Below are 12,794 nucleotides of genomic sequence, written 5' to 3' on the forward strand. Positions count from 1 at the left end.
GAAATGAAAGCTCGAAGGTGTACAAGTCCACCTGAAAAGTATGCTAGAAAATGTAATAATCTAATTATAAGAGTTCAAAGTTCTAAGTAAATTTTATTATCAAAGTGCATATTTGTCACCATATACAACCCTGAGATTTAGTTTTCTCGTGGGCATGGTCAGCAAATGTATAGAATATTAACTATAACATGATCAATGAAAGATCAGCCAAAGTGCAGAAAACAACAAACTGTGCAAATGCAAATATAAATAAAAGGTAAGAAGTAATGGGAACATGAGATGATGAGATAAAGGTACCTTAAAGTGAGATCATTGGTTGTGGGAACATTTCAATGATAGGCAAGTGGGTGTAATCCTCCTTAATTCGAGATCCTGATGGTTGAGGGGTAGTAACTGTTCTTGAACCTAGTTGTGTAAGTTCTGAGGCTCTTGTACCTTCTACCTGATGGTAGCAGTGAGAATAATTAATAATTAATACTTGTTTGTTTGGCATCTGTCTGTCTTGATGGACAATGGGTGATGATGATCATCACCACAACCCTGGATGGAATGTATGGAGATCCTGAGATGCCCAGTCGCCAAGATCCCCCTCTCAGCCTCACCGATGTAGTCCAAAGGAAAGCTTATGAACAATATATTTGGCACCAGCTTGGCTGCAGGAGCTGCTGGAAGGATGTTCAATGATGTCCAGCTGCCACAGGGGCTTCACTTTGGATCTGCTGTCTGGGTTTACTCCCGTAGCCTTTATTTCTACCAAGGCTGCCCACAAGGCAGTGGGGTTATTTACCCATAGCTGGGTATCTGGTTCATGAGCACCAGGGTGTGTCCACACACCAGTGAGCCTGCATGCTACGTGTGCAAAGGCCAGCTCTCCTCCCTGTCTTCCGCAGTTCAGCCTGTCTGAAAGGAATTCAGTTTACGTATGTCCCCAGCGAGGAGGCACTGCATGAGGCCTGCTGTTGAAGAAGATATGTACTGGCAGGGAGAGACTTACACATTCAGCTCTTTTTTTTCACAAGACTACTAGACAGCAGTGGAAGCTGAAAGTGAGAATGACAAGCACTACCCACTACACTACCACACTAGATGCATCACAATGACCATTTTGGCACACAGAAAGTTAACTCATGTCTGTAGAGTTTACAATTCAGCCGTCAGTGAAAGTTTATTCATTATTATTTCCTATTTGTCACATATACCAAGGTATAGTGAAAATCCTGTCAGCATACAGGTCATACAGATCAATTCATTACAACAGTGCTATGAGGTAGAATCTGGTAAACCAATAACAGAATGCAGAATAAGGTGTTACCATTAGATAGAAATACATTGCAGGTATACAATGAGATGCCAGACCATGACAAAGTAGCTTGTCAAGTCAAGTCAGGAAGTTATTGTCCTAGAAGAATGTTCAGTAGTCTTAAAGCAGTGGGGTAGAAGCTGTTCTTAAAACTGGTAGTACACGCATTCAGGTTTTAGTATCTTTTGTCGGATGAGAGAAGGGAGTGAAGAGAATGTCCTGTGAGGGTAGGGTGCTTTGATTATGTTGGCTGTCTTACCAAAGCAGCGAGAGGTATAGTCAAAGTCCCTGGAGAGGAAGGTGCTTTCCATGATGTGCTGAGCACAACTCTTTGCCGAGCAGTTTCTATGTCTATTGACGATGCATCTGGATAAGATGCAGTCTATGGTGCATTAGTAAAAATTGGTGAGGTTCAGAGAGAGCATGCTAAATTTCCTTAGCCCTCTGAGGAAGTAGAGGTGCTTCTGAGCTTAAGGCACGTTCTTGATCCTGGGTGAAGGTGACAGATTTTACCAAGGAAGACTGACAAATATTTATAGAAACACCAAACAAATTACATATTTAACATCTTTAACGCATGATCATATTCGGTCTTGTTGCAGAGCAGTTAAAGACACAAAAAATAGGAATGAGGGAAAGCCCACTGGCTCCACACATCTACCTCCTGTTCTAAAAAGATCATGGCTGATACTTTAATTTCCAGTACAAATTCCATATCTTACGATTCTTTTCATATTCAAAAGTTCTGTGAATATGCACAGTGACCAGACCTCCACAACATTTTTGGGAAAAGAATTCCAAAGATTCACTACTTTTTGTGTGAAGAAATGTTGCCTCTTTCCAATCCCAGGTCGTGACGAGAGGGCGTACAGGAGTGAGATATGCCAACTAGTGGAGTGGTGCCACGGAAACAACCTAGCACTCAACATCAGTAAGAAGAAAGAGATGATTGTGAACTTCAGGAAGGGTAAGAAGAAGGAACATATACCAATCCTCATAGAGGGATCAGAAGCAGAGAGAGTGAGCAGCTTCAAGTTTCTGACCACAAAAACAGTTTTTAACATCAAACCACACAAAGGGGAAAGCCTTCTCATGTAAGTGGTAGGGAAGTTACTAGAAATAATTCCTAGGGATAGGACTTAGGAACATTTGGAAAGCCAAGGCCTGCTTGGGGAGAACAAGCATGGGTTTGTACTAATCAACATATGACAACTCTGTACCTCCTTCTGCAACTGGATCATTGACGTCTTCATCAGGAGACCACATTTAGTGCAGATCAGAAATAACACCTCCTCCTCGCTGACAACCAATACTGGCACACCTCAAAGATGTGTGCTTAGCCCACTGCTCTAGTCTTTATATACCCAGGACTGTGTGGCTAGACATAACTCAAACACCATCTATAAATTTGTTTATGACACAACTATTGTTGGCAAAATTTCAGATGGTGATGAGAAGGTGTACAGGAGTGAGATAGATCAGCTGGCTGGGTGATGTTGCAACAACGACCTTGCACTCAACACCAATAAAACCAAGGAGTAGATTGTGGACTTGAGGAAGGGAAAGTTGAGGGAATATACACCAGTCCTTGAGAGATCAGCAGCGGAAAGGGTGAGCAATTTCAAGTTCCTGGGTGCGAACATCTCTGTAGATCTATTGTGGGCCCAACATAATGATGCAATTACAAAGGAAGCTATATTGCCGTAAAAGTTTGAGGAGATGTGGTATGTCACCAAAAACTCTAGCAAATTTCTACAGATATACCATGGAGAGTGGGCATGTGGCCAAACAGTTAAGGCATTGGACTAGCAACCTGAAGGTTGTGAGTTCGAGCCCCAACCGAGGCAACGTGTGCGTCCTTGAGCAAGGCACTTAATCACACAGTGCTCTGCGACGACACTGGTGCCAAGCTGTATGGGTCCTAATGCCCTTCCCTTGGACAACATTGGTGTCGTGGAGAGGGGAGACTTGCAGCATAGGCAACTGCTGGTCTTTCATACAACCTTGCCCAGGCCTGCGCCCTGGAGAGTGAAGACTTTCCAGGAGCAGATCCATGGTCTCGCAAGACTAACGGATGCCTTTATTATTTATACCATGGAGACCACTCTAGCGGGTTGCATCACTGTCTGGTATGAAAGAGCCACTACCCTCTTCTCATTGCTACCATCAAGGAGAAGATGCAGGATCCTAAAGACACCTACTCAACATTTTAGGAACAGATTCTTCCCCACCATCATTAAATTTATGAATGGACAATGAACCCTTGTACACTATGTTACTATTTTTTACTCTTTTTCCCGTTACTTATTTAATTAAGTTTGTATATATCTGTAATTTATAATCTTTTTTCTTATGTATTTCATTGTACTGCTGCTGCAAACCAACAAATGAGATATGCCAGTGATATTAAACCTGATTCTAGTTCTGATATTTTGTATGCAGCAGGTCATACACATCACCAAGGATCTCACGTGGTCTGTACGTACTGGCTGTGTGCTGAAAAAGGCGCATCTTTCACCTCAGATGGTTGAAGAGGTTTGGTATGGACCTCCAAATCCTAAGAACTTTCTACAGGAGCACAGTTGAGAGCATCATGACTGGCTGCATCACTGCCTGGTATGGGAACTGTACTTCCCTCAATCGCAGCACTCTGCAGAGAGTGGTGCAGACAGCCCAGCGCATTTGTAGATGTGAACTTCAGAATCTGAATCAGGCTTATTATCACCAGCATATGACATGAAATTTGTTAACTTAGCAGCAGCAGTTCAATGCAATACATAATATAGAAGAAAATAAAATAAATAGGTAAATCAATTACAGTATATGTATATTGAATAGATTAAAAACATGCAAAAATCAGAAATACTGTATATTTTTTAAAAAGTGAGGTAGTGTCCAAGGGTCCAATGTCCATTTAGGAATTGGATGGCAGAGAGGAAGAAGCTGTTCCTGAATCACTGAGTGTGTGCCTTCAGGCTTCTGTACCTCCTACCTGATGGTAAAAGTGAGAAAAGGGCATGCCCTGGGAGCGGAGTGGAGAGCCATTGACATTGCATCTGCCATTGACCTATTGTGGCGACAGGCAAATTACAATGGGTCCAGGTCCTTGCTGAGGCAGGAGTTCAGGACATTTACAAAGACAGGCGTGTAAAAAGGGCCTGAAGGATCATTGGGGACCCGAGTCACCCCGGCCACAAACTGTTCCAGCTGCTACCATCTGGGAAATGGTACCACAGCATAAAAGCCAGGACCAACAGACTCCGGGACAGCTTCTTCTACCAGGCCATCAGACTGATTAACTCATACTGATACAGTTGTATTTCTATGTTATATTAACCGTCCTGTTGTACATACTATTTACTTATTATAAATTACTATAAATTGCATATTGCACATTTAGACGGAGAGGTAACATAAAGATTTTTACTCCTCATGTATATGAAGGATGTTAGCAATAAAGTCAATTCAAGTCAATTCATAGTTTACAATTCAATTTAATTTTTTGATGAGGAGATGAGGGTGACTGATGAAGGTAGGGTTGTGGATGTTGTTGTTTTGTTTGCTCATCTGTAACTATCTGTAACGAGGAGATAGAACAAAGCTGTAACATGAAATAAAACATTATTCATTGAAACCACAGAGCTGCAAGAACCTCAAAAGTGCATGCAGACCCAACTACTTAAACATTTTACTCAAGGACATTCAAGACATTGTAAAGCACAATGACCACTCAGTGAAAGTCAGCCTGGGATTGTTTGTCAGCTGACCAATACACTTTTGTCGTTTCAACTACCCATAACACCTTCTTGAGGACGATACCTCTAGGATTTGAGCCGATGGTTGATTTGGACTGGATTAAGTGGCTTGTGCTGGTGATCAGTCCTTCATAATATTGCAGGCTGTGAATTTCTTGTCATGATGTTGTTGGCATTGGTGCTTTGGTTCGATCTGGTAAATTGAACCCTTCCAGGAGGAGATGAAGGTCTGCTCGGTGTTTAATGATCTTCCTGATCAATTTGTTGTGCCTTCATGAACACGTGGCCACAAGTAGTTGATGTGGTGATGCCAGGGATGTTGATGGACGATAACTTTATAGAGTGCTTTCCCCATTCATTTGACAATCTGACATGGTAACTGGGGACTTGCTCATTGAGATACTGCCTAGACCACACTGGAGCTCTGGGCTTGAATGACTTCATCTGTCGACTAAGGTCTGTGTGGCTGCCTTTGTGCACCTGACCTTGGATGTTGGATGCTGTGGTACCATTATATCCAACACTGTGCACAGTTTTCTTTTCAAAAGCTCTTCAGGAGTGGAGTGACATTTGCAAGTTTCCAGCTCTCCAAACTATTCCAGAACCTAGTGATTCTTGAAAGATCATTACTAAAGCCTCCATCATTTTTTTAGCTACCTCTTTCAGAATCCTGGAGTCTAGTCCATCTGATTTAGGTGTCTTATCTACCTTCATTCCTTTCAGCTTCCCAGGCATTGTCTCCTTGGTAATAGCAATTACATCCACTTCTGCCCCCAGCACTCTTTAATTTCTGGCATAACGCCTGTGTCTTCCACAGTGAAGACTGACGCAAAATACTTATTAAATCTGTCTGCCATTTCTTTGTCCCCCATTACACTCGCTCCAGCATCATCTTCCGGCAGTGCAATATCCACTCTCCCATCTATTTTACTCTTTATATATCTGAAAAATCTTTTGGTATCCTCTTTTATTTAATTGACTAGCTTACATTCTCATCTCATCTTTCCTTTCCTTATGGCTTTTATAGTTCTCTTCTGTTGCTTTTAAAAGCTTTCCAGTCCTCTAACTTCCTGCCATTGTTTTTCTATATAATATGCCCTCTGTTTTGCTTTTATGCTGTCTTTGACTTCCCTTGTCAGCCACAGTTGTCTCATCCTCCCTTTAGAATACTTCCTCATCTTTAGGATGTATCTGTCCTACACCTTACAACTTGTCCCCAGAAATTCCAGCTATTGCTGTTCTGCTGTCATCTCTGCTACTGTCCCCTTCCAATGAACTTTGGCCAGCTTCTCTCTCATGCCTCTAATTCCCTTTACTCCACTGTACTACATCTTACTTTAGATTGTCCCTCTCAAACAGTAGGGTGAACTTGATCATGTTCTGAATGCTGCATCCTAAGGGTCCTTTTACCGTAAGCTCCCTAATCAAATCTGGTTTGTTTCACAACAACAATCCAGAATTTCCTTTCCCCTAGAAGGATCAGCCACAAGCTACTCTAAAAAGCCATCTTCTGGGCATTTGACAAATTCGTTCTCTTGAGATCCAGCACCAACGTGATTTTCCAATTTACTTGCAAATTGAAATCCCCATTTCTGTTGTAACATTGTCCGTTATACATTTCTATCTCCTTTTGAAATGTATATCTTACATCCTGGCTACTGTACAGCGATCTGTATATAACTCAAGTCACCGTCTTTAATCAAGCAAGCAAACAAGCAAGTTTATTTGTATAGCACTTCTCATACACAAGGCAGTTCAAAGTGCCTAACCCTTGCAGTTTGTTAACAATACCCACAAGGATTCTGATCCTATGTCACACCTTTGTAAGGATTTGATATCAATTTTCACCAACAGAGACACCCATCCCTCTGCCTATCTGCCTGTTCTTTTTGACCCTTGGATGTTAAGCTCCCAGTTATCATTTTCCACAATTCGGTGATGCCCACATCATACCTGCAATCTCTAACTGTGCTATAAGATTATCTACCTTACTTCATATACTGCATGAATTTAAGTATAAAACCTTCAGTCCTGTTCTCATCACATTCTTCGATTTTGCTCTGATGTTACACTTCATTCCATCCCACTGACTGTAAGTTTGCCCTATCGTCTGCTTGTTCTTCCTCACTGTCTTACTACTCACTGTATTGACATGCAAACCAACTGCCTCATCCTTAGCTTTGTCACTCCAGTTCCCACTCCCTCTGCCAAAATTAGTTTTTACCATCCCTAACAACTCCAGAAAACCTGCCAGCAAGGATATTGGCTCCCCTCACCTTCTGATGTAACCCACACTTTCTGTACAGGTCATACCCTCCCCAGTACAGAACCCAATGATCCACAAATCTGAAGCCCTTCCCTAGCACCACTCCTTGAGCCACTCATTCATGTACCAAGTCATCCTATTTCTGCTCTGAGTAGCATATGGTACTGGGATTAATCCAAAGATTATTGCCTTGGAGGTTCTGCTCTTCAGCCACTTCCCTGACTCCCCACATCATTATGTGAAGATCATACCCTCAGATCTCCTTGAAACTTCTCTGTCATTCACTACTATAACCTTAAGCTTATGCCCTTTAGCTTTACAATCTCCTGCCTTGTGAGAGTGATTTTGACTCTCTCTCCTGTCCGTACTCCTCATAATTTTGTAAACCACTCTGAGGACATCCTTATGTCTTCAAAATCGATCATTTGGCACTACCATCACTGACTGAGTTGAGTGGGCCCTGAAGGATGGAAGTACTGGACAGAGTCTTAGGTAGGCACTCAGTGAAGGATGAGCCGGTCCTCAACATTCTACTTAAGAAGTTTCACCCGTTGGTGCCAACATTGTAAAAATGAGCAGCATGGGTTCCTCACGGAGACAGTGTTGCAATATGTATATCTTCCAAGAGCTCGAAACTGGATATGTGGATCATTAGTAGTGGAAACTTTCATCACCACCATCTGTAAGTTTGTGACCTGGTTTTGCCCTCACTTCACTATCATCAACAAACCAGTAACGGGTGCAAAAGGTGCATGCTAGAGCAACACCAAACACACCTGAGAATGAGAACACACCTGATGAAGATACACTTGTAATAGACAATGTCAAAAACAATGGATCAGAACAAAGTCTTGCATGCTGCTGCTGCTGGGTATGAATACTAGTTGACAATCAACCAGTTAATGGGAAGGGTAGGTGGCAAGAAATTCCTCATGTTCAATGATGACAGAGCCCAACAGGTGTATCTAAAACAGCTGCAAGCACATTCAGCCACAAGTGTCGAGTGGATGACTCATCTCAGTTTGCCTGAGATCTTCATTATCAAAGAGGCCAACCTTTGGCCAATTCAACTCACTGTACATGGAATCAAAGAAATACCCAAGAGCACTGGAGGCGTCAAATGCAGAGTGCTCAAATGACATTCCAGCAGAAGGACTGAAGGTCTGCACTCTATAGTCAGTCATGGAGCCATACAGGACAGAAAGGGGCCCTAGCCAGTGCCATCAGTTCAGAGCCATAGGTTGTGGAATCAGTTCAGAGTTGAGGTGAGTTAGTTATCCACACTGGTTCAGGATCCTGATGAATAGTGTAATAACTGCTCCCAAACCTGGTCGTGTGGGATCTAAAACTGCTGTACCACTTCCTCGATGGAAGCTGAACTGATCCATGCCAACTAATTTTCCCATCCAAGTGTCATCGAGTCATGAAAAAGTACAGCACAGGAATAGGCTCTTTGGCCCATCTAGTCCATGCTGAAACCATTTAAACTGCCTACTGCTATTGACAGGCACCGGGACCATAGACTTCCATACCCCTACCATCCACCTACCTATCCAAACTTCCCTTAAGCATTGAAATCGAGCTTGGATACACCACCTGTGCTGGCAGCTCATTCAATGCACTCACGACCCTCTGAGTGAAGAGGTTTCCCCTCATGTTCCCATTAAACATTTCACCTTTCACCTTTAACCCATGACCTCTGGTTGTAGTCCCACCCAACCTCAGTGGAAAAAGGCTGCTTGCATTTACCTTATCTATACTCCTCGTGATTTTGTATACATTTATGAAATCTCATCTCAATCTTCTATGTTCTATGGAATAAAGCCCTAACCTATTCAATCTTTCCTTATAACTCAGGTCCTCCAGATTCGGCAAGATCCTTGTAAATTTCCTCTGTACTCTTTCAACCTTATTTACATCTTTCCTGTAGGTAGGTGACCGAAACTGCAGACAAAACTGGTCTCTTGGGACCTTTGGGATGTGATGTGCACTGCCACAAAATGTTATTTGAACTGACGTAGTCACATGGGCAGTGATTATGAGGAGTGGGCCGGGAGGATGGTGTCCCAGCTGCGTGGCACTTTATAACTGGATTGTCTCCATATTGCAGGACTGCTTTGATGACATCAGCTGGAATGTCTTTTGTGATGAGGATGTCTCCGAGTTGACAGAAGGGGTCACGAGCTTCATCCGGAAGTGCATCGAAGATGTTGTCCCCCAAAAATCGATCTGGGTCCATCCAAACCAGAAGCCCTGGATCAACAGTTGTGTGTGTGCTGTGCTCACCGCACGAGACAGAGCTTTCACTGCCGCTAACCACCAGGAACTCAATAAATGCAGCTACAATCTACACAAGGTCATCAAGGCAGCGAAACAACAATACAGGGACAAGATCCAGACACAACTCTCCACCAACAACACATGCAGCTTATGGCAAGGTTTTAAAACATCCACCATTGTCTCTGTACCTAAAAAGACCAAGGCAACACGTCTGAATACCTGGCATCCTGTCACACTCACCTCAATAATAAGCAAATGCTTTGAGAGGCTGTTCAAAGACTACACCTGCAACATGCTACCACCCAAACTGGACCCCCTACATTTCACCTACCGACACAACTAATCAACAGACAACGCAATAGCCACAGCTCTACACACAGTCCTTGCACACCTGGAGAAGAGGAATGCTGTTCTTGTACTAAAGTTCAGTATTCAACACCATAATTCCCTCCAGGCTTGACAAGAAGCTCAGGGACCTCAGCCTTCACCCTGCCTTGTGCAGTTGGATCCTGGACTTCCTGTCAGATCGCCGACAGGTGGTAAGAGTGGACTTCTTCACCTTTGCCCCTCTGACCCTCAACACAGCAGCCCCCCAGGGCTGTGTCCTAAGCCCCTCCTTTACTCTCTGTGCACCTGTGACTGTGTCGCCACCCACAGCTCCAATCCGTTAATTCAATTTGCAGATGATACTACATTGATTGGCGTAATCTCAAATAATAACAAGGCAGCCAACAGAGAAGAAGTCTTCACCCTAACACAGTGATGTCAAGAAAACAACCTCTCCCTCAATGTCGCAAAAACAAAGGAGCTGGTTGTGAACTACAGGAGGAATGGAGACAGGCATCAATGGATCTGGAGTTGAGAGGGTGAACAGCTTTACGTTCCTCGGTATACACATCATTGTGGACCTCACTTGGTCTGTACATACCGGCTGTGTGGTGAAAAAAGCACGAGCCCCCAGATCCTAAGGACTTTGTACAGGGGCACAAATGAGAGCATCTTGACTGGCTGATTCATGTCCTGCTATGGAAACTGTACTTTCCTCAGTAGCAGACTCTGCAGGGAGTGGTGTGGCAGCCCAGTACATCTGTAGATGTGAACTTCCCACTATTCAGGACATTTACAGTGACAGGTGTGTAAAAAGGGCCCGAAGGATCATTGGGGACCTGCATCACCCCAACCACAACTATTCCAGCTGCTACCATCCGGGAAACAGTACTGCAACATAAAAGCCAGGACCAACAGGCTCCGGGACAACTTCTTCCACCAGGCCATCAGACTGATTAATTCATGCGGATACAATTGTATTTCTATGTTATATTGACTGTCCTGTTGTACATAATATTTATTATAAATTACTATAAATTGCACATTGCACATTTAGACGGAGAGGTAACGTAAAGATTTTTACTCCTAATGTATATGAAAAATGTAAGTAATAAAGTCAATTCAATTTAATTTTTTGATGAGGAGATGAGAGTGATCAATCAAGGTGGAGTTGTGGATGTTGCTGTTTAGTTTGCTCATCTATAAATATGGATGAGATCTGAAATGAGATATAACAAAGCTATAACATGAAATAAAACTTTATTCTTTAAAACCATAGAGGTGTTCTGACTGTTTTGTTGTATATCTTATTGCACATACTATTTATTTCAAGTTACTATAATTCGCACATTGTCCACTCAGATAGAGATGTAATGCAGAGCTTTTTACTCCTCATGTATGTGAAGGATGTAAGAAATAAAGTCAATTCAACTCAGTTCCATGTGTTAATGACGTTTTGTGAGTTTTCTATATTAATGATGGATGTTGAGTTTTGGTGACAGTATATCTGCACTGACTTCATCAATGATGAATAAATGAAAATAAAATATTACATTGATTCACATCACAATTGTCCATTTATGAATCTATTTATAATCTATGGCCATATAGTCACTAATTGAGTAATACAAATAACAGCAATACATTTTCCCCTAGTACAGACTAGATAATAAATGTATGCTTGAGATTTGATGGTTTTGTTATTTTATTGATTTCACTATGATGCATCTGTGTTCCTATGCATTTCATTACACGTGTATACACTTTGAATAATATTCCTGAGAATCTGAGATAAAGAACAGCAAGAATAATTTAGGAGAGTGTAATAGCTGCTCCTTTTGTTGAAGTCAGAGTTCAACCATTGAGCAGAAACGAGCTTGTTTCAAGGGACTAAACGATTATTGGTCACTCACGAGTAACACTCTCCCAAAGCATCAAAAGGAATCAAAAGTGACAGTACTGCATAACCCAGGGAAGTGCAGAATGATGGGTCATCGACTCAGTGACTAGTGTGCATGCTTCCTACTAATCGTCCAACTGCAGTCTGTACCACTGTTAGTTCTGCAGTTTGTTTCAATGTTCAATTTGTCATATCATTTCATGTTAGTACCAGTAACACACACAAAATGCTGGTGGAACGCAGCAGGCCAGGCAGCATCTATAGGAAGAAGTACAGTCGACATTTCAGGCTGAGACCCTTCGTCAGGACTAACTGAAGGAAGAGCTAGTAAGAGATTTGAAAGTGGGAGGGGGAGGGGGAGACTCGAAATGATAGGAGACAACAGGAGGGGGAGGGATGAAGCCAAGAGCTGGGAAGTTGATTGGCAAAAGGGATACAAGGCTGGAGAAGGGGGAGTATCATGGGACAGAAGGCCTTGGAAGAAAGAAAGGGGGAGGGGAGCACCAGAAGAAGATGGAGAACAGGCAAGGGGTTATTGTGAGAGGGGGGGAGAGAGAGAATGAATGAATAAATAAATAAATAAATAAATCAGGGATGGAGTAAGAAGGGGAGCAGTGGTATTAACAGAAGTTAGAGAAATCAATGTTCATGCCATCAGGTTGGAGGCTACCCCCTCCTGTCTCCTCCTATCATTTCGGGTCTCCCCTTCCCCCTCCCACTTTCAAATCTCTTACTATCTCTTTTTTCCATTAGTCCTGACACAGGGTCTCGACTCGAAACGTCGACTGTACTTCTTCCTATAGATGCTGCCTGGCCTGCTGCAGTCCACCAGCATTTTGTGTGTGTTGCTTGAATTTCCAGTATCTGCAGATTTTCTCATGATAGTACCAGTGTCCAGTTCTCGATTTTAAACTACATTTAAAGAACAAAAACTTCCTTAAGTGGTTTGGAACAGCACCGTACAAT

The 12,794-nt window shown here is 42.6% G+C and overlaps 1 long non-coding RNA gene across 1 annotated transcript in view; it reads left to right on the plus strand.

The window, feature by feature from the left end:
- Nucleotides 1-11,165, plus strand: part of LOC140197248 (uncharacterized) — a 39,530-nt gene extending 28,365 nt beyond the window's left edge. Inside the window, exons 2-3 of the long non-coding RNA XR_011885893.1 lie at nucleotides 2,151-2,267; nucleotides 9,432-11,165. This is a non-coding gene — a long non-coding RNA (uncharacterized lncRNA). The remainder of the gene's footprint in view (nucleotides 1-2,150; nucleotides 2,268-9,431) is intronic.
- The last annotated feature ends 1,629 nt before the right edge of the window (nucleotides 11,166-12,794 follow it).

Source organism: Mobula birostris, chromosome 5 (assembly GCF_030028105.1).
Source record: "Mobula birostris isolate sMobBir1 chromosome 5, sMobBir1.hap1, whole genome shotgun sequence".
Lineage (NCBI taxonomy): Eukaryota > Metazoa > Chordata > Chondrichthyes > Myliobatiformes > Myliobatidae > Mobula > Mobula birostris.